Source organism: Manacus vitellinus, unplaced genomic scaffold (genome assembly GCF_001715985.3).
Source record: "Manacus vitellinus isolate BGI_N305 unplaced genomic scaffold, ASM171598v3 scaffold_15_pilon, whole genome shotgun sequence".
Lineage (NCBI taxonomy): Eukaryota > Metazoa > Chordata > Aves > Passeriformes > Pipridae > Manacus > Manacus vitellinus.
In genome coordinates, this window is record NW_021939122.1 from 3,696,253 (window position 1) to 3,719,407 (window position 23,155).

Consider the following 23,155-nt stretch of genomic DNA (forward strand, 5'->3'; position numbering starts at 1 on the left):
TTCACACAATCTATATGATAATGGGAAAATGTATTAGGTAATACAATGACCAAAGCAAATTTGTAGATTTTTAAAGAGGTAGAGGACATTTTATAATTTCAGCAGATGTCTCATATTACTTTTTAGTGTTTAATACAAAGTAGTTGGTGGTTTCTAACACAAACCTCAGTTTCTGTAGGTCACAGAAGAAGGTTTGAGTTAACCCTCTGAAGGTTGAAACAGATGCCTCTCTGTATATTAAATATTTCAAGCCACAGCTAAGGACTACTTTTTAAATAATCCTTTTCATCCAATCTTAGAATCTTTAGTGCTCTTCAGTTCTCTTTAATTTTCTTTAAATATTATAACCACAGAAAATACTTGTGATTTCTCATCTTTACATTCAGTTATTCTTTGGTGCCTACTTGCAGCATCACTTAAAACTCCTGTAGTATAGGCTTTGCCAAACTAACAGAACACTGAAGGACATTTTTCTCTGTATGCAATGTTAGCTTCGTAGCTGAGTTAAGACATTTCCTCCTTAAGTCCTCACAATTTGTTTTTATGTATTTTGTTACTTCAGTTTATGTATGCAGGAAAAGCTAATACAAGTCATAATTGTACATATGCAAATCTAAGGATTTTTCTATATTCAAGTTGTTTACCTGTGATGTGCTTTTCCAGCTTTTTCAGCCTCTTCAGTGTTCGAAAATTGGATTATAGTTGCAGTGTAGTGCCAAGCAGATATATGATACAATACCAACCAAGTCTCTGCCTTATTTTTTCTGTTTAAGAATTGGACTTAGTATGTTTAGCATTTACTTAATGTTTATCAATTGTATTTTACAGATAGCCTGACTGAGAGCAGACACTGAAGGCAATTTGCCCAAGATTCCCAGTATTTCCTGTAATTCTGGTTGTGTTTTCCTGATTTGATTTTGAATGATTTAATTAAGAACTATATGTAATTTCATAGATGTGTGATGTATCAAGTTTGTGGCTCATCAGATAGCCATGTGCATGTACCTGGCTGGGTTTTCTTGTAACCACAACTCACTTTATTGCCAAATTTTCCCAAGCTTAATGTTACAGGGGCCATCTTGTAAGGTTGATGTCCGTGTTATGTTACAGGTGAATACTTCACTTGGATTTCATCCGTTCTTGAAAACAAAGAGCACTTTTTTCCAAGTATTAAGACAATTCATTGCATTTGTTAGGTTTTTATATAACTCAAAGGTGGATGAAGTGGTTTTAACAAGGAATTAATATTTCAGTGATGAAGGCAGAAGTTAAAGAAGCTGAGGAGCAATTAACAACAGGCTGAGAAGGTGGCCCCCTTTTGACCCCGAAGCCCCTGTAGTCTGTTGGCTGCATTGCTGGTGGGGAGGTGCTGGATTTGGGAGCTTTTGAGTTCAATTTAGCGGTGGTACTGTAACATTTAAAGGAAATGAAGGATATGACAAGTGAGAACTGGTAAGAGATCCAGTGAAGCTTTCTGAGTCATTAATGGTCCTCGCAGTAGAGTTCTCTTACATTATTCATGGCCTTTAAGCTTTTAGCCAAGCTGAGCACTCTGCACTCAAGTGTGATATTAGAAGGTAAAAGGAAATTAACCCTCTAGTGACACATGGAAAGTTTCTTGCCAAAGGAATAATTTTGACAGTGTGTTAAGGGGATAGAAGCATGTCTGAGAGAGGGGAAACTGATTTCAACTCTGAACTGATCTAAGAAAGTGCTGAAGCAGGAGTACCCTGCAGTGAAGTGACAGAAAGACCGATTGAACCTATATGTAAGTCCTGGGGTCCCTTCCTACCTTAGCCTTCCTCATCAAAGTATGTCTTCTGAGTTTCAAAAGAAGGTGTGACTTAGAGCTGCAAGATGAACAAGTACTCAAATCTTTCCAGTGATGCTAAGGAAGGCTTTGCTGTAGAAGGCTTCTGTGTGTTGACACCAAAACTTTTCAATGATTCTATGATCAGGTACGAGAAACCTGTATCTGAATTCTAACTTGAGTCTGTAGATTTTACTGTTTGTGATTGTTCATTTGAACATGTTTATCTTTTCTTAAGTAAACTCCTTATGTTAAGGATTTTTCTCTTCTTCCTCTCTCTCATACCATTTTTAACTTATCCCGTCATTATATACAGCAGAGTCGTGTGCTCAAGGGGGCTTTTAGGAAGGGTTCAGAAACAGGAGACGTTTAATGCAGCAGATCTATATTGGTAATTGATATCTGGGATATTAGTGTTAGAGTGGTCTCTTATATCCAGCTTTTACTCCCTGTCTATCCCCTAGCTCCTCTGAGGTTTCACAGCAAGTATCCAGAATGTAAAACAGATCGTTGCAAACTAGTGGAGAATGACCTCACTTAGAGGCTAAGAGTTACTTTGAGGAAGGAGTGGAGAAGGTGACAGTAGATAGAAGTCCTTTGCTGGTGCATAAACTTTAAGATGCCTAAATTTCAAGCTACTGTATGTACCTTTTGTCGATAGGACTAAAATATATTACTTTGGAGGCAGGAAAGATAACATCTGGTGGAAAAATGCAATACCTGTGCCAAGCACTGGTTAACTTCTGATCACAGAACACCTATTTCCTCATGTGTTCACACAGTCTTTATATCCAAATTACTCCTTTCCCTTTCATGCTTAAAGAAAACTATATTCAAAGATAATATTTTTGAAAGCAGATTATTATTTAGAAGCACAAGGTCTAAGGCTCATAGTTAAAAGTCAGTTCTGAAAATTTTACCTTGGAATGTGTATGTCTTCTAGGCTGGAGGGAATAGTTTTGTTTTTGTTGGAACCAAGAATTTAATGCATTTGCCACTCAACATATGTCTTAAGAATAATTTGATTAAAAGACTGTGCATTGTAGTCCAGCAATCTGGAATAAAGGGTCTCGGTGAACAGTGTATCTCTCTATGCTCTGGATCTCAGGAGAGACTGAAAATGTTTGAACCACAGCAGTAAAGACCAAGAGGAAAATGATACATAGAACACAGTGACTAATACCAGTCTGGGTATCATAACTGCACCCAGGACATGTAAAAGACAGACAGGAGAAGGGTTAAAAAAAAAAATTGTGAAGACTGTTGCTCTGGGATTGTGCTCTTGATTGTGCAGCCTTATAGCTGCATCTGAAATGAGCTGTTGCAATTTTACCCCTTGGACAATTTTCAGGCTAGTAAGCATTTCTTTTGCTGGCAGATATCAGCAATACATACTACTGAATGCTCTGGAGATCCAAATGTTACTAATGGCAGCTTTCAAGTGATGATTGAGAAACTGTGTTGAAAGTTTTGCTTAAGGTATGCTAAGCATTTGATAATTAAGCAGTTAAACTTTTTTTGACATTGGCTCAGCTATGGCATTTCCTTATAACCGTTGCTAATGGCAGATAATTTTCTTGATCTGGTGTTTTTACTTCAGTGTTCATCAAGATATATGATCGGTAACAAAAGCAGTGGAAAAGATGCTGGAAGTTCCAGAAAGTCTGTGTTGAAGGGCTTTAGCAGACCAGGCTTTCCTAGTACTTGGCTGTCATCTTATGAGAGACAATAGCTCTGTTCTCAGTTAATTTTGTTAATTATTGCAAAAATTCCTGTATTGTTCTGTTCTTCTTTAGGTAACACTTTCAGATTCCTTGTATGTTCCTTATTTAAAGAAATCTCTGTAGTGTTACAGCCTCTATAATAGCACGAGCAGGTGAACCCCTCGGGTCCCCCCAGCTCAGTCAGTCGTGGTGGGGAGGTCTCTGTACACCTGCCAGGTGTACAGCAGGAGAACCACAGCTGAACTTCAGTCCAGCCTTTGGTTCCTTCCCATCAGCAATTGGAAGGGCACCTGTAAGAGCCACTGGGGCAAGCATGCAAACCTCTGACTTGAAATGAAGAAGCCATTTGCTTAGCCTCCATTGCAGTTAGTAGTAAAAAGGGAATATATTGGGTTTTCATGGTAACATTTTGGTAGTGGGAGGGCCACAGGAGTGTCTTCTGTGAGAAGCTGCCAGAAGCTCCCTCTGTGTCCAGTAGAGCCAATGCCAGCTGGCTCCAAGATGGACCTGCTACTGGGCAAGGCCAAGCCCATTAGAGATAGTGGTGGCACCTCTGGGGAGAGGAGCCCATGCTGGAGCAGGTTTGCTGACAGGACTTGTGATCCCACAGGGAACCCACATGTTCCTGAAGGACTGCCCCCTGTGGAAGGGACCCACGCTGGAGCAGTTCATGAAGAACTGCAGCCTGTGAGAAGGATTCATGTTGGAGAAGTTTGTAGAGAACTGTCTCCTGTGAGAGGGACCCCACACTGGAGCAGGGGGAGAGTGTGAAGAGTCTTCTGCATAAGGAGGAAGGAGCAGCAGAGACAATGTGTGATGCACTGACTGCAACCCCCATTCCCCATCCCTGTGTGCTGCTGGGGGGAGGAGGTAGTGAAAATCAGGAATAAAGTTTGACCTGGAAAGAAGGGAGGGGTGGGAGGAAGGTGTTTTTAATATTTGGTTTTATTTCTCATTATCCAACTCTGATTTGATTGTTAATAAATGAAATTAAGTTTTCCCCCAAGTTGAGATCTGTTTTACCTGTGACAGTAATTGGTGAGTGATTTCCCTGTTCTTGTCTCGACCTACGAGCCTTTCATTGTATTTCCTTTCCTCTGTCCAGCTGAGGAGGGGAGTGATAGAGCAGCTTCGGTGGGCACCTGGCATCTATCCAGGGTCACCTCACCACAGGGGAAGAGACAGTGAAATAAAAAGCAATAGTCCAAGGGTGAGAGAGCAGGGAAACACCACTCTGGCAGGAATGTGACAGGAAAATCCTGCTCTGGGGAACAGGTAAGCTTAGCCTGGGAAATAAGGGGGAGGAACTGCAGACTGGGTTTCGCATCCAGCATGCTGGCTCCATTTGAGTGTTCAACATGCCTGCTATGCTTAATAATGTTGGTATTTAAATAGTTTTAAGCAGGCTTTGAAGTTGGAGCCGTGTTGAGTTAAGGTAGAGGTCAGTGTGTTGCAACTGTTGGCCGAGCATTGCTAACAACTTTGTGTACTTTTACATTATTAAACTCCTTGACCAAAAAAATTTAGGTGTATGATTTTTAATGTTTGCAGTTTTATGTGGCAAACCCCAACAAATCACAGAAGGCTGTTACTTTTCTGCATCCATAGTACTTTTCTTCATGGCTTAACTGAACATGTGAAATGATACTCTTGGGCCCAGATTTTTCCTCCAACATGCAGAGGAGTGTGTATTTATGGTTTTAAATTTTAAACCATGCTTGTCAAGTGTTTTAAAGCAAGAAAATCCCAGGAAAGAGAGAAATGGGTATCTTCCATTTGAAGTGCCTGGGAAACTGGTAGAGAGCGGCACTTCATGAGTCCAACCCCTGCAGGCACTGGCAGCAGTGAAACAGAGGAAATTTTATAGAGTAGTATCGATGTAGACAAGCCCAGGGCTGCTTGTGTGGAAGGAATTAGTCCAGAAGATTTTATCTTCTGTTTAGGTTTGCTGTTCCCTGCCCATGTCACACGTCACACCTCCTCACTCTTCTCCTTCCTTCTGACTTCCAGGAGAGCCTTCTCTGGCAGGTGAGGCTCCCCTTCCCTGAGCTTTGTTTGAATAGGGTGTGAGAGACATTAGCAGAGCCTTGAAGAGGGCGTGCAGCTGTATTGCCTGTACTGTCAAGAGCATTTGGAACACTTGGGATGGTGATTGCTGGAGGCAAAACGCTGCTTCAGACCTTTTAAGATACGGTTGAGTGGAGACTGCACAGGTATGAAGAGGCCAGTATGGGTTGAACGAGCAATTACAAGAGAGCACTCCTGTGCAGCTGAAGTGGGAAAAAAGTGTTTCCCAAGTCCCGACACCTCCTGCCCTCCCCACCCTCTTTGACAGGAAAATGTGTACATAATTTGTAGGAAAACTGCTTTCAAATGTTTGTAATTTTGTGTATATTCCCATGGGTAAAAATGCTTTCAGAGATCTGTAGTTTTGTATATGTTCCCATGGGGACAGTAGAGTGTGTGATATAAACCACCCTTGATCTTTGGCACGTCATTTGTCTGTTCCTTCAGAGTAGCTCAGCCCTTCCTTGCACAGAGAGGTTGCTGAAACCAGCTCAGCATCAGTCCTGAGGTCACCAATGTCCTGAAAAACTTCATTCTGGACCCTCACCTGTGCACTGTTTCCCCAGGGGTACAGGGAAGCTCAGGCCTAAGCCTTCAGTGTGCCTGTCTTCTCTTCTGTCTCCAGCCTTGTCTCCTGGATGGGCCATAGTCTTCTCCAGTCCCTAGGTCCATCTCCTTTTGCTATGAACTGGTCCCCCAAGTGGCCCTTGAACCTGTCCCATCACTCTCCTTGCTTGGGATTGCCATGGACCTTGTTAGCAGCACACAGCTCTGCCCACCGTGTTCAGATGTGGTGGGACTGCAGCCTGTAAGTGCCCTGGGGTCTCCACTCTTTCTCTCTTGGAGCATCCAGCCCTTAAGGCACCCTGAGACCACAAGGCATCATAACAACAGAGTCATTTTGGGTGAGAAAAGTAACCACAAGAGATGGAGCAAACTATGTGCAAGATCACTGTCTCTTTATGAAGCTGAAATAGTTGTAAAGATGAGAATAGAGGATGAGAATGTTTGGAGGGGGTAGTTATTGGGTTTGGGGTTTTTTAAAGCTGTTCCTGCCTGACACCAGCCATGCACAGTACTGATAAACAACATGTGGCACACAGCAAAAATTCTATTTTCTCTCTCCCTGTACTTGCTGCAGGACAAACAGTGGTCTGTCCTTCATAGTGAGGGGTTTCAACTCTTAGACCATATTTAGAAGGTCTCTAGAAATGTTCAAAATGCCTACCGAAACCCCCTTGATTTTAGAAAGATTAGACCAGTATTGTTGATTTCTGTTGTCCGGCCTTCTGTTGTGGCTTTGCACATACATCTTTCTGTTGTCTCTTTTCTTAAGCTTAAACTAAGAGGTCTTTGTTCTGCATTTCTATGGTACATTTTGTCAGATTTTTTTATCACTGTAGCTGCAGTGATAAAATTTTTTTTACAGATGAAACTGCTGCTGATATGTCTTCTCCATTTTCTGTAGTGGATCAGAGCATCTGTCCATCATGATTCAAAGTCCTTCCCTTGTCAACAGTAGCACTGTTTAAGAAAAAACTTCTGTAGTTTATTATTATATTTCACTTTTTCTAGGTGTTTACTGTTACATTTTTCCTTGAAAACAGAGTGTTTCTGTGCTTTCTTGTTGATATTATTGTCATTAATTCAAATATTAATATTTTGTAGTATTCTTAACATCAGTGAAATGCCAAAGTAAGCACTACAGGATAATTGTGTGTGATGTGAAACTATATAATCTCAAACTACCTGCATTTTTGCCCTAGAGTTTCATTATGTATTCCCTTGTTCTTTTATTAGGAAACTAAATTAGTAATTCTTAACCTGTCTAGCCTCTCCTCTGGCCTGGTTTGGATTTTTTCATGTGCTTCTTACACCTCTTGTTGGATTTAAAGAAAAAAAAGGGAGAGAGTAAAAAACCAACAAACTTTAGATGGTTTTATTTTTCTCAATTAGCAATTTCAATCCATTACTTCAATGTTTTCCTGTTGTTTTAGGATCAAGTGGTGAGAACTGAACAGTGTTTCACCGTGGAAAGCACATTAGCTCTTGTACTACTCACCTTTTAGTTTTTTATGCATCTTAATATGTATATTTACTTCATTTTTTATTGTCACTACTTACTGAGCACACAGTGTGCTTTCGTGAAGGTGTCTAGCTTTTCCTCTTTTTTTTTGAGATAGTAATTTATTTATGACCTGTTTAACAAGAATTACGAGTGATTATAATTTTCACTGTTTAGTACTTTGCTTAAATATAATGTGTCATCATGTTTCTTTTATTTAATTCAATTATTCTGAGAGGAATACATATATATATATAAATGAAATTTTTGTTTGGATTACAGTTTGTATTGCCAAAGTGCATAGAGTCCTGATCACAGGTCAGGTGCCAGCTGTTTTATGTGCTCCATGAATGCAGTACAGAAACCCAAATCCTCCATTTGAACTCATTTGCAAGCTACAGAAGTCAGGTTTATTAATCAAAAACTCACTGCGCCACCATTTCTCCATTTTTAGAGTTCAGCATTTGCTAATTCGAATCTTTCAAATCTTTTCCCACTGTTATGTTTGATTAGTTCAAATAGGTGTATTTTCCGTTCACCAGCACTATGATTTTATCAAACAGCTTGCTTTACGTCAGTGTTAGGTGCCATTTTTTCCGAATTTGCGTTCTGCATTTTGTACCATGATTTGTATGATATGAAAGTTGTTTCCATATGAATTAGATTCTGTTTTTCTCTCAACAGAGAATGTTTTATTAGGCTCTGTATAATCCTCTGCATATGACAAATCTCTTCCTACCTCATCAGTGTGGTGTACTCTGGTTTGTAGCGCACTGTGATCACAGACTGTTGACTTCTGTCATTCTACTGCATTTCAGTTTTGCTTGTTAGGTCATTCTCTTCTTTCATGGCAGAGTAATTTTCTCTCTCTTTTATGCAATTCTTCATCCTACATCAGCCTCTTGAGCTCCAGATGTTACTGGTCTAAAAATGGGACAGAAATTAACCCTGGACTCAAAAGACTCCAAACACTCACTTTTGCATTTTTTACAGTCTACCCTGTATGAATGCATCTTATGTCTCTTACAGGGAAAATGTTTTGGAAGGGTTCAGGGCTGTTTCACAGCCTGTCATTTCCATGTCCTTCTGCTGTGAGGGATACCTGGAGTAACCATGGGCTGCACAGATAAACCCGTTATCCAGATTCTCCAGCTGTGTTCCCCCTACCCTTTTCCTTTACCCCCTACCTTGTGAGCACTGTTCAGTGCTGTTCTGTCCATAGGCAGCCTGCACTAGTAGCTGTTACATACCTGGGGCTCATCCTCCGCTTGTCAGTAATTGTGTGTTATTTCCATACCACAGCTTCAAAATCTGCCCCTGTCTTCAAAGCTCCAGACAGGCCCTGCTTTCTCATGTTGCCTTGGTTATAGAGCTGCCCTGTTCTAAAATGGGTACTGGTGAATGGGGGAAAGGAGGATCTGCTGGCAGAGAGGATGGTAAAGAGGAATATACTGGGCAGAGTCCTTTCCTAGTAAACGGGAGATCTGCATTTCTATTTCTACCAGCATCCTAAGTAGTCAAAATTAATGTGCTGTGTGCGGGGGCATTTCCTGACACTTGCTGTAGCAGGAAGATGTAGGATGATTCTTGTTTGCAGCAGCAAGGTGAATGATGACCTGTGGAGATGTGATTCCGCCGGCATTGGGTGCCCACAGGCCTTGTTTGTCAGCAGAGCAGCGAGCGCAGGGTCTCCACTGTTCTCTTCAGTTCATCTGACTCAGGGAGCTGTTCCCAACGTCCCTGAGCTTTGCTGGGGTCAGGGAAAGTCTGGGCGATCGAGGCAATGCGACTTTCATTTTCATTTACGTGGGGGCTGGGGAGAGGGCTGCCTGTTTTGTAAGAACTTCATTGTGATGGATTAACTTTCCTCTTGAATGATTGCGTATTGTACATGCAAACGAGAGATTGCGGAGCGGCCCGAGCACAGCAATTAAAAGGCTCTGTGTGGGCAGAGAGGGCTCCCTTGGCACAGCCTCCTCCAACGCGTGGGGTGTCAGGCTCCGTGTGCCTGTGCTTCCTGAGGGAGCCAGCCCTCTCCCTCCCTCCTCCCGAGTGCTCCAGTAGGTCCCTAATGAACCTCAGCGGGAAAAGACGAAATTCAGTTCATGAATAGCTTTACAGTCCCCTTTCTCCCGCCCACCCAGCTCTCTGTCCTGGGAATGTGCTGCCCACACAGTGACCAGAGAGGAATCTGGAGACATTTGCAAGATAATGCTGTATCAAATGTTCCATTCTCACACTTTCTTCTTGAATTTTCAAAACGGTTTACATATTTCCTTTCAGTTTTCATGAGTAAGCACACTACTCCGAGACTAAAAATGGGGAAATGCACTTCCAAATGTGTGAAGCCACATAACTGTAATAAATTGCTTTAATTATGTATGGTGTGGTTAGTTTCTGTTCGTTTCTGGAAGCCTGTTGTGCATTTCTGCCTGCAACAAGTAGCCTTTCCTGTTTGCTTGCCGCTGTTTACCAGTCTGGCTGTCCTCCCAAAGTAATACTCATCCAAATTCTCCACTTGTCAAATGCTCACCAAGAGCCTTTTTGATCCTCAAATGCTCATCAAGAGCCTTTTGATCCTCAAATGCTCAGTGTCATCTTGGATGTTGCTCTGGCAGACAGCAAAAGGTAGAGACTAGGTTTTTTCATTAGGAATTTGGTGTCTTACCATGTCTTTAAGTGTTATGTTTTTCATCTGGTTTATGATGTTTTTAGAAAGATATAAAGTTACAGCTCAAGGCAGAGTGAATTCAGCTTCAGCCAACTAGTAAGCACAGGTGGAGGTCATTTATATCATCCTCCTCAGGCAGCCACAGCTCCTGGGAACTTGAGCAGTGCTGTTCCATGCTTTTCTGTAGTTACTGTTTTTCCTGGTAAGTGTCAAATTCCTTTCTTTTTTCCTTTCATTTACTATTCGGGAGGATTGGGAAAGTGTGCTATCAAAGTGTTTTGGTTTCTTTATATTTGAATGACAATAGCTACAGGAGCATAATTATTTTTACTGCTGGCTAAATAATATTTCTTACTCTTTTTTCTTGTCCACTATTGCCTGCATTTGACCTCTTGTTTTTTATTTCAGTTTAAAATGCTTTTTAACTCTTTCACCTTTTCTAAGGTAGACAGTTTTGGAGTTACTAAGCTGAAGCTATTCCCTACGACAGTCAGTGTCTTGAGGTGTTAGGAGGTATGAGAAAAGGTCTTACTTTGAAGACTTTCTACTTGAAGTTGAAAAGGCAGTGGCAAAGATTAAAGAAAAGCTTTTCTACTTTCTGTTAGTGTTTTTCCCTATCTGCAGTGTGGAAGAGCTGTTCAGTACTGTTGGGATTAAATGCAGAGAAGAACTGACAATAAAATTTTTTCTTCCTCTGTAAAGAAATAATTTTTCAGAAGATTCAGAGTCAATTTGGAGAGGTAAAACAACCCTTCACATTATGGTGACCTGTCTGTGCCCATCATACCCCTAGCCTTCTCTGAGGAGCTCCAACAGAGCCAACCTCAGTGGTCCTGAGTGTCTAGAAATAACCTTTGTGCAGTCTTTCCCACAGCTGGGAAACCAATAGTGTTCATTTATTCCTCTGTTCATAACTATCTGTGTGTGCAAAAGGGAGATACTTGCTCTTCCTTTCTGAAACTTTCTCTGTAGAAGTTACTCTGCTCTCAGGATACAGTGACTGTATTAATGAATTCATCAATCACAATAATCTGATTAAAGTGATGGGGAAGAGGGAGCCAGCAGATGAAACAAACAGATTATTTTAAGATATATGAGATACCCAATTAGTCACTGACTCAGCATTTAAATGGAAGTGTTGCTCAAGAGATTTACTGGCAACTAGTGTAATAAATTACGATATATGGCTTTTCATCTACGAGAAAGGCTCGTGTACTCTTACAGAGACCTGTAAATAAGGCATTAACAAAGTGTTGCACATAAGAAACATTAGTTATATATTTTTAAAAATTATGTATATATTTGTGTACTTGTGCATTTTGCTTAGTAATGGACTAGTGTATGGACCATATGTATATAGGGAGAGATTAGTATGGATTTTAAGCCTTGTACAGGTACTTCAGCCAGAACCTCATGAATGTGTTTTCAGGCATATAGGAAACTGAGACTTGAGTAGGAAGGGAGTTGCTCTGTGTCGCTGAGGTTTCAGGGGCAATCCCCTAGAGTACAGAGGTAATGGAAGGGAAGCTTTCTGTCAGGCAGCATATGTTTTTGTGGCAATTACACTGTGTATAGATTAGGACTTCTGGAAGGGAGGGAGTGGGAAGATGTGCTTGGAACACAGGACCATCTGCCAGTACCTTGGCATAGTCATTTCACTAATGAGAAGCTTATTAGCTTGAGTCCAGCAGAGATACGAAAGGCAGCGAAAGGGGCAGAAAACTGTCATCCAGCTGCCATTGAAAAGGGAGAGAGATGGCTCTGATAACTTCTAAAACCTGATTTTGTTAGAACTATTTGTGCTCTTCTAGTTAAGAAAGTATCAGTCTTCTTACTGCTGAAAAAATTTTTTCCTAAATTTTGTGATGCAATGTGGGAAAATATAATAAACTGAGGGTGAGCTGGAATGGGCAAGAAGGTGCTAGGAAAAAAGGAAAGAACCCTGATTTTTAGTGGGAAGTTGTTTTTTGTCATCAAATTACTGCCTTTTTCCTTTGGTAAACCCTTGAAGGTGACCTGTATTGAATGTTGGATATTTAATGTTTGTGGTGACAAAGGCTAACTCCTGGAAGATAGAACCTTGAGAGCACCACAATCCCAGCCCTGGCTATGCCAGGAACCTCAGAGAGTGCACAATCTGGCCTGTGTTCCATGTGAGGCAGACAGAATAGTGCTCCAGAGGCAAAATGGCAGTGGTTAGGAGCCTGTGAATTCTGTTCCTCTGACCTCACATTCCTGATTCTGCTTTTGACATGGTAAGTGTCCGAGCTTGTGCTTTCTTCCTCAGTTTTGCCGTCCTGTAGATCAGGAAAATTATACTTAGCCTATTTTAGGGAGAGCTCTGCTGCTGTTCTGTTGACAGAAGAGTTAAATGCTATTGTATTTAAACGGCTCTGTTTTTCTTTTGACAGTTGAGTCAGACTTGAGTCTGGATGAAGGTAAGATGGCAGAGCTTTTGCCTGGAGAAAATGGTGGTTAGAAGTACAAAGTGGTTTGAATGTTGGTATTTGGGCAATTATTTCCCTTTTGTTTGGTATTGTACAATTCAGGTTAGACTGGTAGTTAAGCTGAAGGGAAAGAATGAGAAGAAACTGTTTCCCATGAAAAGCCCTGTAATCTGCAGGTGCCTGCGTGGATGGGAGCGTGAATGTGTTCAGGACACAGTACAAGAGTTATGCAGTTCACCAGCCTGTTAAATAAGGCTAGACAAGGACAATTTCTGTTTGCACTGCTAGGATGGAAAAGGCAGTTTCCCCTGATGTTTTTGCTGATTTATGAGGTAAGTCAGATGGGGCATTGTCTCTGACTTTGTCTATTGTAAATCTGTTGAAACAAAAGGAACATGCATTTTCAAAAAAAATGAGTAGAAAAATATAGCTTAGGAGTGTCAAAACACCTAAGCAGAGTGAGGCTTAACTGAAAGGGGTTTGGTTAGTCATCCACTTTGCAAATTCTCTTTTTGTATTGAGGATGGGAGAAGATTAGTGAGATGAAAATCTGTGTTATTACAGAGATAAGAATGGGTTATGGCTGGGTCCCAAAGGAGAAAGAAGTTTTTAACATTATTAAAAAAACCCAACCCTTTGCTGTGATTCATGTGTAATGCTTAGACAGTTCCATGCCAAAAAAATTACTATTACAGTGTACAGCATGGTGTTCATATCTGTAAATGTATGTGCAAATACTGACAAAACATAAATTTAGATCCCGACCCCATGTGTGTTGAATTCAGTGGAAATACTTCTGATGGTTGTGACAAGGGTTTGATCATATTCTCACACTGACATGTGAATGTGGTCTAAAACCCAAACCAGATCTTCTGCTTTTGAATATTTTTTCCTACCTACCTTAAAATGGAATAGAATTGATTCAAAGTCTTAAAAAAAACTTGTCCTGCACACCACACTGTGCTGTGTTTTATCTACTGAAACACTGATGGTATCCTACAGTGGTAGTATTCACTTGCCATGTCACGTGCTTTTTTCATAGAATCACAGAACCACAGAATGGTGGAATATGCTGAGTTGGAAGGGATCAACCCATCAGGAGCATTGAGTCCAACTCCTGGCCCTGTGCAGGACACCACAAGAATCCCACCATGTGCCTGAGAGTGTTTTCCAAACTGGCAGTTCATGTGTTTTCTCTTTCAAGTAGTGGAAGAATGTTGTTGGCCCCACAAGGGCTTGGTAGGTCAAGGTTTTGGCTCAGTCTACAAGTCTAAAAGGCTTTGCACTTAGTGAAGCCATAAAGAAACCTTCAACTGGCTGGATGCCTCTCTTAAAAACACAAGTGTGGCCTTATTCTGAAATGATGCTTAGATGAAGTTGTGTATGCCTCAATGTCTTGGGATGAGGGAGGAGTGGGAGGGGGCCCTTTGCTGATGTTCCAGTGAAGCTTGGAAAGTCAGGTGTTTGCATGAAAACACAGGGAATTAAATCACTGATTGACTCAGAATCACTGTAAAAGTGTAGAATAAGACAGGGAAAAAGAAAGAAGGATGGCAGCAGAGAGCTTTTAACTTGAGGTATGAAAGGAAATTAAGAAGGGAAGCAGAAATTTTCATTTAATTGCAAGCCCAAAAGCTCCCTTAGCTATTCATGTGAACTATGGAATTGTGGAGCTCTGTGCAGTGTTTCCCTTCCAGCAGCAGAGTACAGAGCTGAGTGCTGCCTGCATTGGGAGTGTTACATACAGCTTTGCTTTAGTGCCTTTCTGGGTCAGTGCCTCTCAAACAATGCTGCACAGAGCTGCTTTAGTTGCGCTTCCATGAGCCAATCTGTAGGTACTGACACTTCTCCCTGTTGTAACCCAGTGTCCTAGAGAATCTGCAGGCTTTTTTGACTGCTAATCTCAAGGCAGTTATGGTGTTCCTTGAACTCAGGTTGGTTGATCATGTGTACCTTTTTTCAGATGCCATTCTTCCTGACAATTCAACCACAGTCAGATTGTTGACTTCAAAAGACCAAGTGAAAGGATGTGGCCAAGTCTTTGCACCTGTAACATTGAAAGAATTGGTACTGCTCTCCTCAGCATTGTTCTGGCACTGCTCTCTCAGTAACCATAATCTGTATCATTGTCTCATGGCAAATAAGGAGAAAGAAAATTACTAGTTTATGCAAAGATATTTTTTTTCATGTCATAATGAACAATAGGATCCAGTGTCTGCATCATTTATAGTCTTTTGAAATGGGTTTGTGCACCAGATTGGTCTACCTCTGCATCCCAGAAAACATAAAGGAAGAAGGATGGTAGTCAGAATGTATTTAAATATACTTCCAAACAAGCTGGTAGCAGAGACTTCTGTGGATGGATGAGGTATCTATTTCCATTCATGGGAAGGTTTGGTGATGGTTTGAGCGTTTATGTAGCCAACCTCAGTGGCACTGGGGAGCCGGAGCCCGCAGGGCGCAGGGAGGAGGGAACAGTCTGTTCAGCCTTTGTGTATTCCTCACCAGCTGACCACACCTGCACTCTTTATCATCAGTGAGCTGCTACTGAGGCTTTTTGGAAACTTGCAGCAGTGAGGAGCAGAAATTGAGAAGACTGTGTGTAAAGAGAAAGAAAGTTGTCATACCTGAAGTGTGGGGAGATCCTGAAGATACATGTCTGTTTCTGAGCATTGGCTAAACTGAATTGGAGGCTGAACGTTAAGCATACATGTAAAAAGTAACTGGATAGGAAGTTTTGATTCCTTCTTTCCCTTCACTCTCCTGAAAAACATGAATTATTTTTACATGTTTTCTCTGTTACATGCATGCAAATTAAGCGAGTGCAGATATAGCCAATCTGCTAATAAGTCTTGTCCTGTCACAGTTTGACTTCAAGTTGTTCTATTTATTCCTTTAGAAGCCCTATATCTGTAATTTTTACTTGGTTTGTTGGATTGAGTGTCTCTTCTTGTTATGTATCTTTTCTGTATAGCCAGCTGTGCTATGGCCACTTATTGGGCATCTTGGAAGTTACCACTAAGAACCTCAGTGCATACAAAGGACGTTATTTAAACAGCGGAGTTGAACTGAATTATGGGCAAAACTCTGTTTTCTTTATTGCAGTACATCTTAACCGTCATATCTAACGTGTTTTACACCTTGTATTTGGGTATAGATTTTTGACTTTATTGTTTCTCCCCCTTTATAAAAAATGAACAGTGTTAATTTTAGTTTTAATTAGTTTCTTAGTGGGGGTGAATCATAGCTTAGAATTGCAGATTCATATAATTACATTTGCGAGGTTAAGTGAGGAGCTGTTTATACTTTGTTTTTCCCAGCATCACCTCAGATATTGGAGGAATCTCGTTTGCAATGTAGAGTGCGCTTCACTTTTGTTAAAATACAGAGATAAAAATAGTCATAAGGCAACTGAAGAGGCAACACTGTCCACAGCAAATACTGACAGTGATGAAGGAAAAACGTGAAGTCAGCAGGCTTCTGACTTAATTTTCTTTATTTAACAGAGGAATAAAATGAGAGAAACAAATTACCCTATTGCTGTTGAACTTCTCCGTGATAGCTGTCAGCTTCACTGGGGGCCATCATTTAGGCACAAAGCCTTTACCTAGCCTTTTGCTGACGTGAGGTTCATTCCTGTGGGATTTGGGCACGGAGGTGTTTTCAGGCTATCTGTCTGGAAACTTAACACATGATGGCCTGTCATTAATCTGGTTATTTGTTTGCCTTTTTTTTTAAATGCTGTTTTTCTAAAGATAACAATGGCTTTGTGATTGGTGCAGAGGGATAAGGCATTGCTTTGACTGTGTGAGCTATGTTTATTAGGACCAGGGAAGGACTAGTACCAAACTAGGTGTCTTTAGTTCTTTTGGGAGCTCTTAATTTGGAATGCTTTGGGGAGGATTAGCCTAAGCAAGCCGTTAGCAGAATGTTTTAAATTATCTGATTGGGGCAAAAGGTTTAAATACAGTGCTCTACTACTTTAACCCAGTAATTCAGAGAATGCTCAATGCTATCAACTTAATTACAGCATTGCTGTCAGGAGACAGTGGCTCTGTGGCAGGATAAAAACTGACAGCCTTTCAAGATATATCTGTCTAATACATAAATCATAGTTGGTCCTTCTTCAAGACCCTTCTTTGCTCATTGGGGAACAGTCAGAAACAAAGGGTGGGAGTGGGGAGGAAGAGAGAATTGGAGCTTAATCAGTTGAGGAGGCTTTTTCCTTCCTACCCACCAGGTGAGAGCAAAAAGCAAAAGAGAACTAGGGGAGATCTTTTCCTAATATTTTAGTTGTATCCATTCCCCCTTTCTTTACAAATTTCTTCTCACAAAGATGGCATGATTTTAGCTGCTAGGCTGCAGCATTGGGAAGCAGATAGCTTTTGGGAAGCTGATAGCTTTTTCCCCATTGACCTTGATTGTAGTGGGTTTGCTTTTTTGCTCATTGGAGACACAGCTAGCTGTGATAACAGGACAGAAAAGGACAGAGGCAAAGACTGATAGCATTAGTCTTTTAACACTTCACTGCTTGCATTGGCCTTCCTGAAAATCAGACTGCTGGAGCAGTCAGAGTGACAGGCATCCCAGAGCAGCAAGCAAGCACAGTCATGCTGATGGGAGACAGGGCCTGGGCCACCTGCCCTCTGTGCCATGAATAGGCTTATGGACAGGAATCCTTTCCTTTGTGTGCCGGCAAGGTGATGCCACATAAGGACATGCAAGATCTGAAGTAGGGCATTGGATGAATGATGAACTGTGTTAAGCCATTTCCTTTACATTATCATACCACAGAACTATCTGCCTACCTGTCTGTCTATCTATCTATCTAATCTATCATAGAATCATAGAATATCCTGAGTTGGAAGGGACCCACAAGGATCATTGAAGTCCAGCTCCTGGCCCTGCACAGGACAGCCCCAAGAATCACACCATGTGCCTGAGAACATTGTCCAAATGCTTCTTGAACTGGCAGGCTTGGTGTTGTGACCTTGATGCTTCTCCTTTATCAGATGGCTCTGCCTTTTTCTTTTGTGAAAAATTTGCTGGTGAATAACATTGAAGACAACCCATCGTACAAGAGGGAAGGAAGGAATTTAAGAGATCAGTTCTAGAACTTTGAAAATTAGACTTCTTTCTCTTATCAGAAATAGAAGTTCACTAAAGAGTTTCACCGTGTCTCAGAAACCATTTCCCTTCTCAGACCAGTTCTGCTGGATGCACGTGAATGAACCATAATGGAACTATCATAGAATCATGGAATGGTTTGGATTGGAAGGGACCTCAAAGTTCCAACCTCCCTGCCATGGGCAGGAACACATTTCACTAGACCAGGTTGCTCAGAGCCCCGTCCAACCTGACCTTAAACACTTCCAGAGATGGGACATCCCCAGCTTCTCTGGGCAACCTGTTCCAGTGCCTCACCGCCCTCACACTAAAGAATTTCTTCCTAACATCTAATCTAAACCTACTCTCTCTCAGTTTGAAGCCATTCCACCTTTTCCTGTTACTACATGCCCTTATAAATAGTCTCCACATTTCTTATAGACACCTTTCAGGTACTAGAAGGCTGCAATTAGGTCACCCCGAAGTCTTCTCTTTTCCAGGCTGAACAATCCCAGTTCTCTCAGTGTTTCCTCACAGGAGAAGTGCTCCATTCCTCTAATCGTATTGGTGTCCCTGCTCTATACTCGCTCCAACAGCCTGATGTCCTTCCTATACTGGGGACCCTAGAGCTGGATACAGCAGTGCAGGTGGAGTCTCAAATAAATGTGTTAAGGTTTGATATGTTTTGATTGCCAAGCTCCTCGATTAACTATTTCAAGTATATACTTGCTAATTTCCATTTCCTTCACTTCCTTGAAGATCCTGACAGGGAATGCGGTTTTCTACATAGTACTTCTTTCTTGAGCACTTGCAGTTTCTGACAGTAAAATTTTCTGGTAATTGTCCCTTGGTTTCATGCTTTCACAGATAGCTTTGTCTTTCCTCTTCCCCTTCTCTCTGTACATTTTTACCTTTTTTCCAGTTTGATTGCTGCAGTCCATCCATCCTGCCTTTCTGTACCTACTAAAAAGCCAATCCTGTTGTTGCTTGTCTTTGTGCAGCTTTGAACTGTAAAGCTATACAGTTCTTATAAAGTATTTGTAATCCAGGAAAAAAAAGCAAACCTCAGGTGACTGTGATTTTTATTCTCTTTTCTATTCTTTTACAGAAATTATCTAAAAATCTCCACCATTTAGTAAGCAGAGCTTTCTATTCTCTATTTCCTTTTCTCTGTTTCTGTATTTCTCTGTTTCTTTCTATTCTCATGTTGCTGTAAGTCTTTTCCTATTTTGACCATATCGAGCTACTTTCTCTTTTCCCCATGTATACTTTATTGTTATTTGTTTTCACTATGCTTCTGATTTGGACTTTTAAAATTATTATTATTTTTAAACTAAGGTCAGTCATGGTTCTTTGGTGTAATCACTACAGAGACATACAGAACTGTTGTCTGTCTAGTGTGACTTGGATTGTTTGTCCAGACTGAGGATAAGATCTTCATGGGAAAATAGTTCTGCTTGATTGGGCTCCCCTGTGAATACTGTTCTTCTGACTAAGTGGACCCTGTTGTATTAAGGTTTTTATGCTTAAAAAAACTAAGCGCCCTTCTTATTTTCCTGAGAGCTGTTTTATCTCGTAATGGTGAAGGGGACCACACACATGCTCTCATACGTGTCCTGGGATTTCCAGACAGCATCTGTTACACTGAAGTTTGACCTTTATTCTGGAGTAAAAAGTAAAGTGAAACTTCCAATGTGACTGGTGTTTGAAGAAATAAAACCGTCAGGAATACAAATGTCACTGCTTATTGAATCTCCATGCAGTACATGCCCTGACTAACAGGAGCTCCTGCAGGAGCCTGCATGGCTGGTGCACAAGCTTTTGAGCTTTCCCACTCTGCTGTTATGGGTGGTAAATTTGCAAGTAAATACAAACATGGGAAAAGATATGATGCGTCTAGAGTTAATGACATCTTTCCAAAATCACTTAATTCTGTGCTAGGCAGAGTGTCATTTCCATTAGTAAATGCTTTGATGCCTAGAGATGAAATGCAGTGTTGCCTTCTCCGTTAAGCATTTGGGAGGTGGTATTAAGCAGCTGTTGATAATGGTGGTAATGTACACTTTATGCTGAGGGCTTTCCAAACATGAGAATCTGTTCGCTTCTCATGGAGAACACAGGCAGAAGAGTATGTATGGAGGAGGGAAACTGGAAATTGTTAGGCAAGTTTTTTGCCACCTTGTTTGGCTTTCTGTGGAAATAACACAGTTGTCACCCCTTTAGTGTTGCATTAAACCACTCCTTTAATTTAAAGTTCTTTAAAATAAATCTTGCGGTGATATCAGATTTGACCAATTCCAATCGTACTCTACTGATAGAAAAATCTATCAGCTTGATAATATTGGTCTGGTTTTTTGTGTTTCATCACTGGCAACTTCCAAATTATTGCATTCAGTTTAAATTCCTCGTTACCCTGTTCAGCTGATGTTAAATTCTGTCTCCCTTCTTGCCTGGCTGTGTTGCATTTCTACTTGTATCGGTTGTGACAGGCCTTAGTGGAAAACTGCGGCACTGCAAAGAGCAGTTTCTTTACCTCATGGCTATAACCGTTTCTGAGTTTCTGTAAGTAGGAGCAAGTTGCGTTTTTAAAAGTTGAAGAGAAAATGATTTGTAACTCATTTTTGTCTTTGAGCGTGTCCCCTGCATTTACTATCTGTTAATCCTTTTGGGTTTTTTAAAGTCTTCTGTATTCTGGAAAAGAAAACCAATCACAGATCAGATTAATACTCCATCTTGTTCCAGATATTGGTAATAGTTTATATCAGATATAAACTATTGGTTATAGTTTATATCAGAGTACAAGACAGTGCAACATATTTTGCAGTGAAACACAGGGAACTCTATGGAAACACAACCCCTGTGGAACTTAGATTGAATTAATAGCATTGGATGTTGGTGTATCTGTTTGTGTGGGTCTTACGGACTACCATGGGGGTATAGTGGATATGTGTGTCTTATCCACTGCCATCATGTAAATTCTTCTAATAATTAGCCTGCTAATTTGATTGTTTTTCTTAATGAGTTTTACTGGCTTGTCACAGTTCTCTGTAAAACATTTCTTTACCTGTCTGTTCTTTTTACAGTTACATCAAACATTCACGTCTTTTGTAGTTTAGTTGTTTTGCTGTTGCATCTGGCTGTTCTGATGGTTACCCTGGTGTTTTGTGATCTGTGGAGGCCAGGCATGCAGGGCTTCTTATTCTGCCTTCTCAAACTATTTAGTGAAGAAACATAAGAATTATGGATCAAAAGAAAAGAGGAAAAGTGTGTCCTGAGGAATAGTAGGTGCTTTTTTTCCTACACTAATCTTTGTCTAACTAGGAAAAAGCAAAAGAGAGACTTTTGCTCTTGTAGGTTTGTGAGGAGGGCAGGGAGCTGGTTGCGCTTGGTTATATGTACAGGCAGAGCAAGTGTGGTTCTTATTTGTTTACTAATTGGCTGTACAGATATTAAAGATTATTAGAAACTCAAAGGTCAGTGTTTTTGCTGAATCAGGGTTTGGATAAGCTGGAAGGCTACAGGAGAGAGAGTTGCATATCTGGGACACAGCCGATGTGAAGGAGCTGCCTTTAGAGTCTGTCCAACAGGTACAGTAAAATTAGCTTTTTACCCTTGACACTGTTCTAGTCTGTGCTAGTCTTTCTAGTCTTTCCTTGGGGTTTCAGTGACTGTGGGATGCTCTCCCTGGCAAGCTGCTCTATGTGTGTGTGTGTACACACAGAGAAGATTCCTGAGCTTCAGTTAGCTTTACACAGTACCTCCATCTGTGTGATCGCTAGCCAGGTAGAGGGGTGGAGGAGGGTGTGACTCCATCCTTCAGTGGTTTGTTTTTGTTTCACAGTATATGTAATGGTCCTGACTCTTGTAAAAAAGGCTTTGGCAATAGACTACACAGCCTTTGTCACACCACTGAAGTTTTAGGGAACTGATCTAGCTGTGACCAAGACAAAAGACGGTAACATCTTATAGCTTGCTTTGTTGGCTGTTTCAAAGACAATGATACTAATGAACAGGTGTGAGAAATCCCATTAGGATTGTGCTGGTGTTTCCAGTTCTCTCAGCTCATACTGCATTTGCTTATTCTGTGAACTTTCTTTTTCTTTGTCGTTCTTAATCCAGGTTCCTTGTTTATTGGTTGGGTTTTTTTCCCCTGCACTTGTCATTTCTCATCTTGCCCCACTCTTTCTCAGTCTTGCACAATTGAGCTTACTGCAGTGCAACCCTGCGTCATCCTCTAGTCAGTGCCAACAAGGCTGTTGTCATGGCCTCAATCTGTCCTCATGCCATGTTTAGTGTAATGTAATCATTACCTTGGTTGTGGAGAGCGAACCTGCTCCTGTTAAGTAAATGTTTACCAACACTGCTGAAGGCTAACATTAGGAAAGAGAGAGAGAGAAACATTGTTTAAAGTCGTGTCTCTTTTTTATTTTAAAACAGAACCTTGTTCCTGAGTGAAGCGGCTGATGACTGTTTTTCCTTCACCAGACTGTGATCAGAGGTAAGTGCAGAATCTTTTGCATTTTTATGGGCTGACTATCCAGGTTTGGTAAGAGGAAGAGCTTAAGTCCTTTTGAGCGGTCTCATGTCAAAATAAGAGGCAAGGAATTAGGGAGGAGGAGGAGGAGGAGGCTAGACTTTTATGCTGCAGTGTGAAGTTGCACTCCTCCTTCCTCTCTTTAGAAAGATTTGCGGAGGAAGCAATTTCGAGTGTCTTGTCTTCAGTTGCACAGCTGTCAGTGTGAAGTGGCAGATGAGTTAATTTGGATCAGAAAGGAATTTCTGATGCTGTTCTGGAATGTGATAGGACCGAGTGGTTGCTTAGTGCTAAATACTACTTTATTTAAAGGGAGTTATTACTTCCATACCTTGTGGGCAAATTTCAGGGCAATGTTGTTCAGTATCCATTAACTCTGCCTTTGAAAAGGAATGGGAAGGATGTGGGCTAAAAAGCTTTTAAAGTTTCAGATTTTGCATTTCACAGAATCTCTGACCCGTGCATAACAGCTGTAAGATCCCTTTGGGAATGACTATATTTACGTTGCTCCCAGCATACTGGAAGTGCATTCATGACTTATATCCACAGGAAATATCATAAATTTAATTAAAAATTAAAAATAGAAATATTGGATTGGTCTAAATTCTGTGCTGAAGAAAAGGAGTCCTGCTTTTTTTTTGCCCTCAGTTCTGTCTGGATGAATAGTGAAGGAAGGTAATTCTTTGAGTTTATTTAGTGCATATGTTTGAATACTGCACTCTAATGTAGCA

At 40.9% G+C, this 23,155-nt stretch overlaps 1 protein-coding gene across 4 annotated transcripts in view; it reads left to right on the forward strand.

The window, feature by feature from the left end:
- NDST2 (N-deacetylase and N-sulfotransferase 2) overlaps positions 1-23,155 on the forward strand; it is an 84,571-nt gene that overhangs the window by 15,397 nt on the left and 46,019 nt on the right. For 2 of the 4 annotated variants that reach the window (XM_018069020.1, XM_018069022.1), the window contains exon 2: positions 22,328-22,388. The gene's annotated coding sequence lies outside the window, so the exon portion shown is untranslated. Of the gene's footprint in view, positions 1-10,515; positions 10,540-21,413; positions 21,478-22,327; positions 22,389-23,155 lie in introns of those variants that run through there. The other 2 variants (XM_018069021.1, XM_008924308.2) reach the window with 2 other exon arrangements.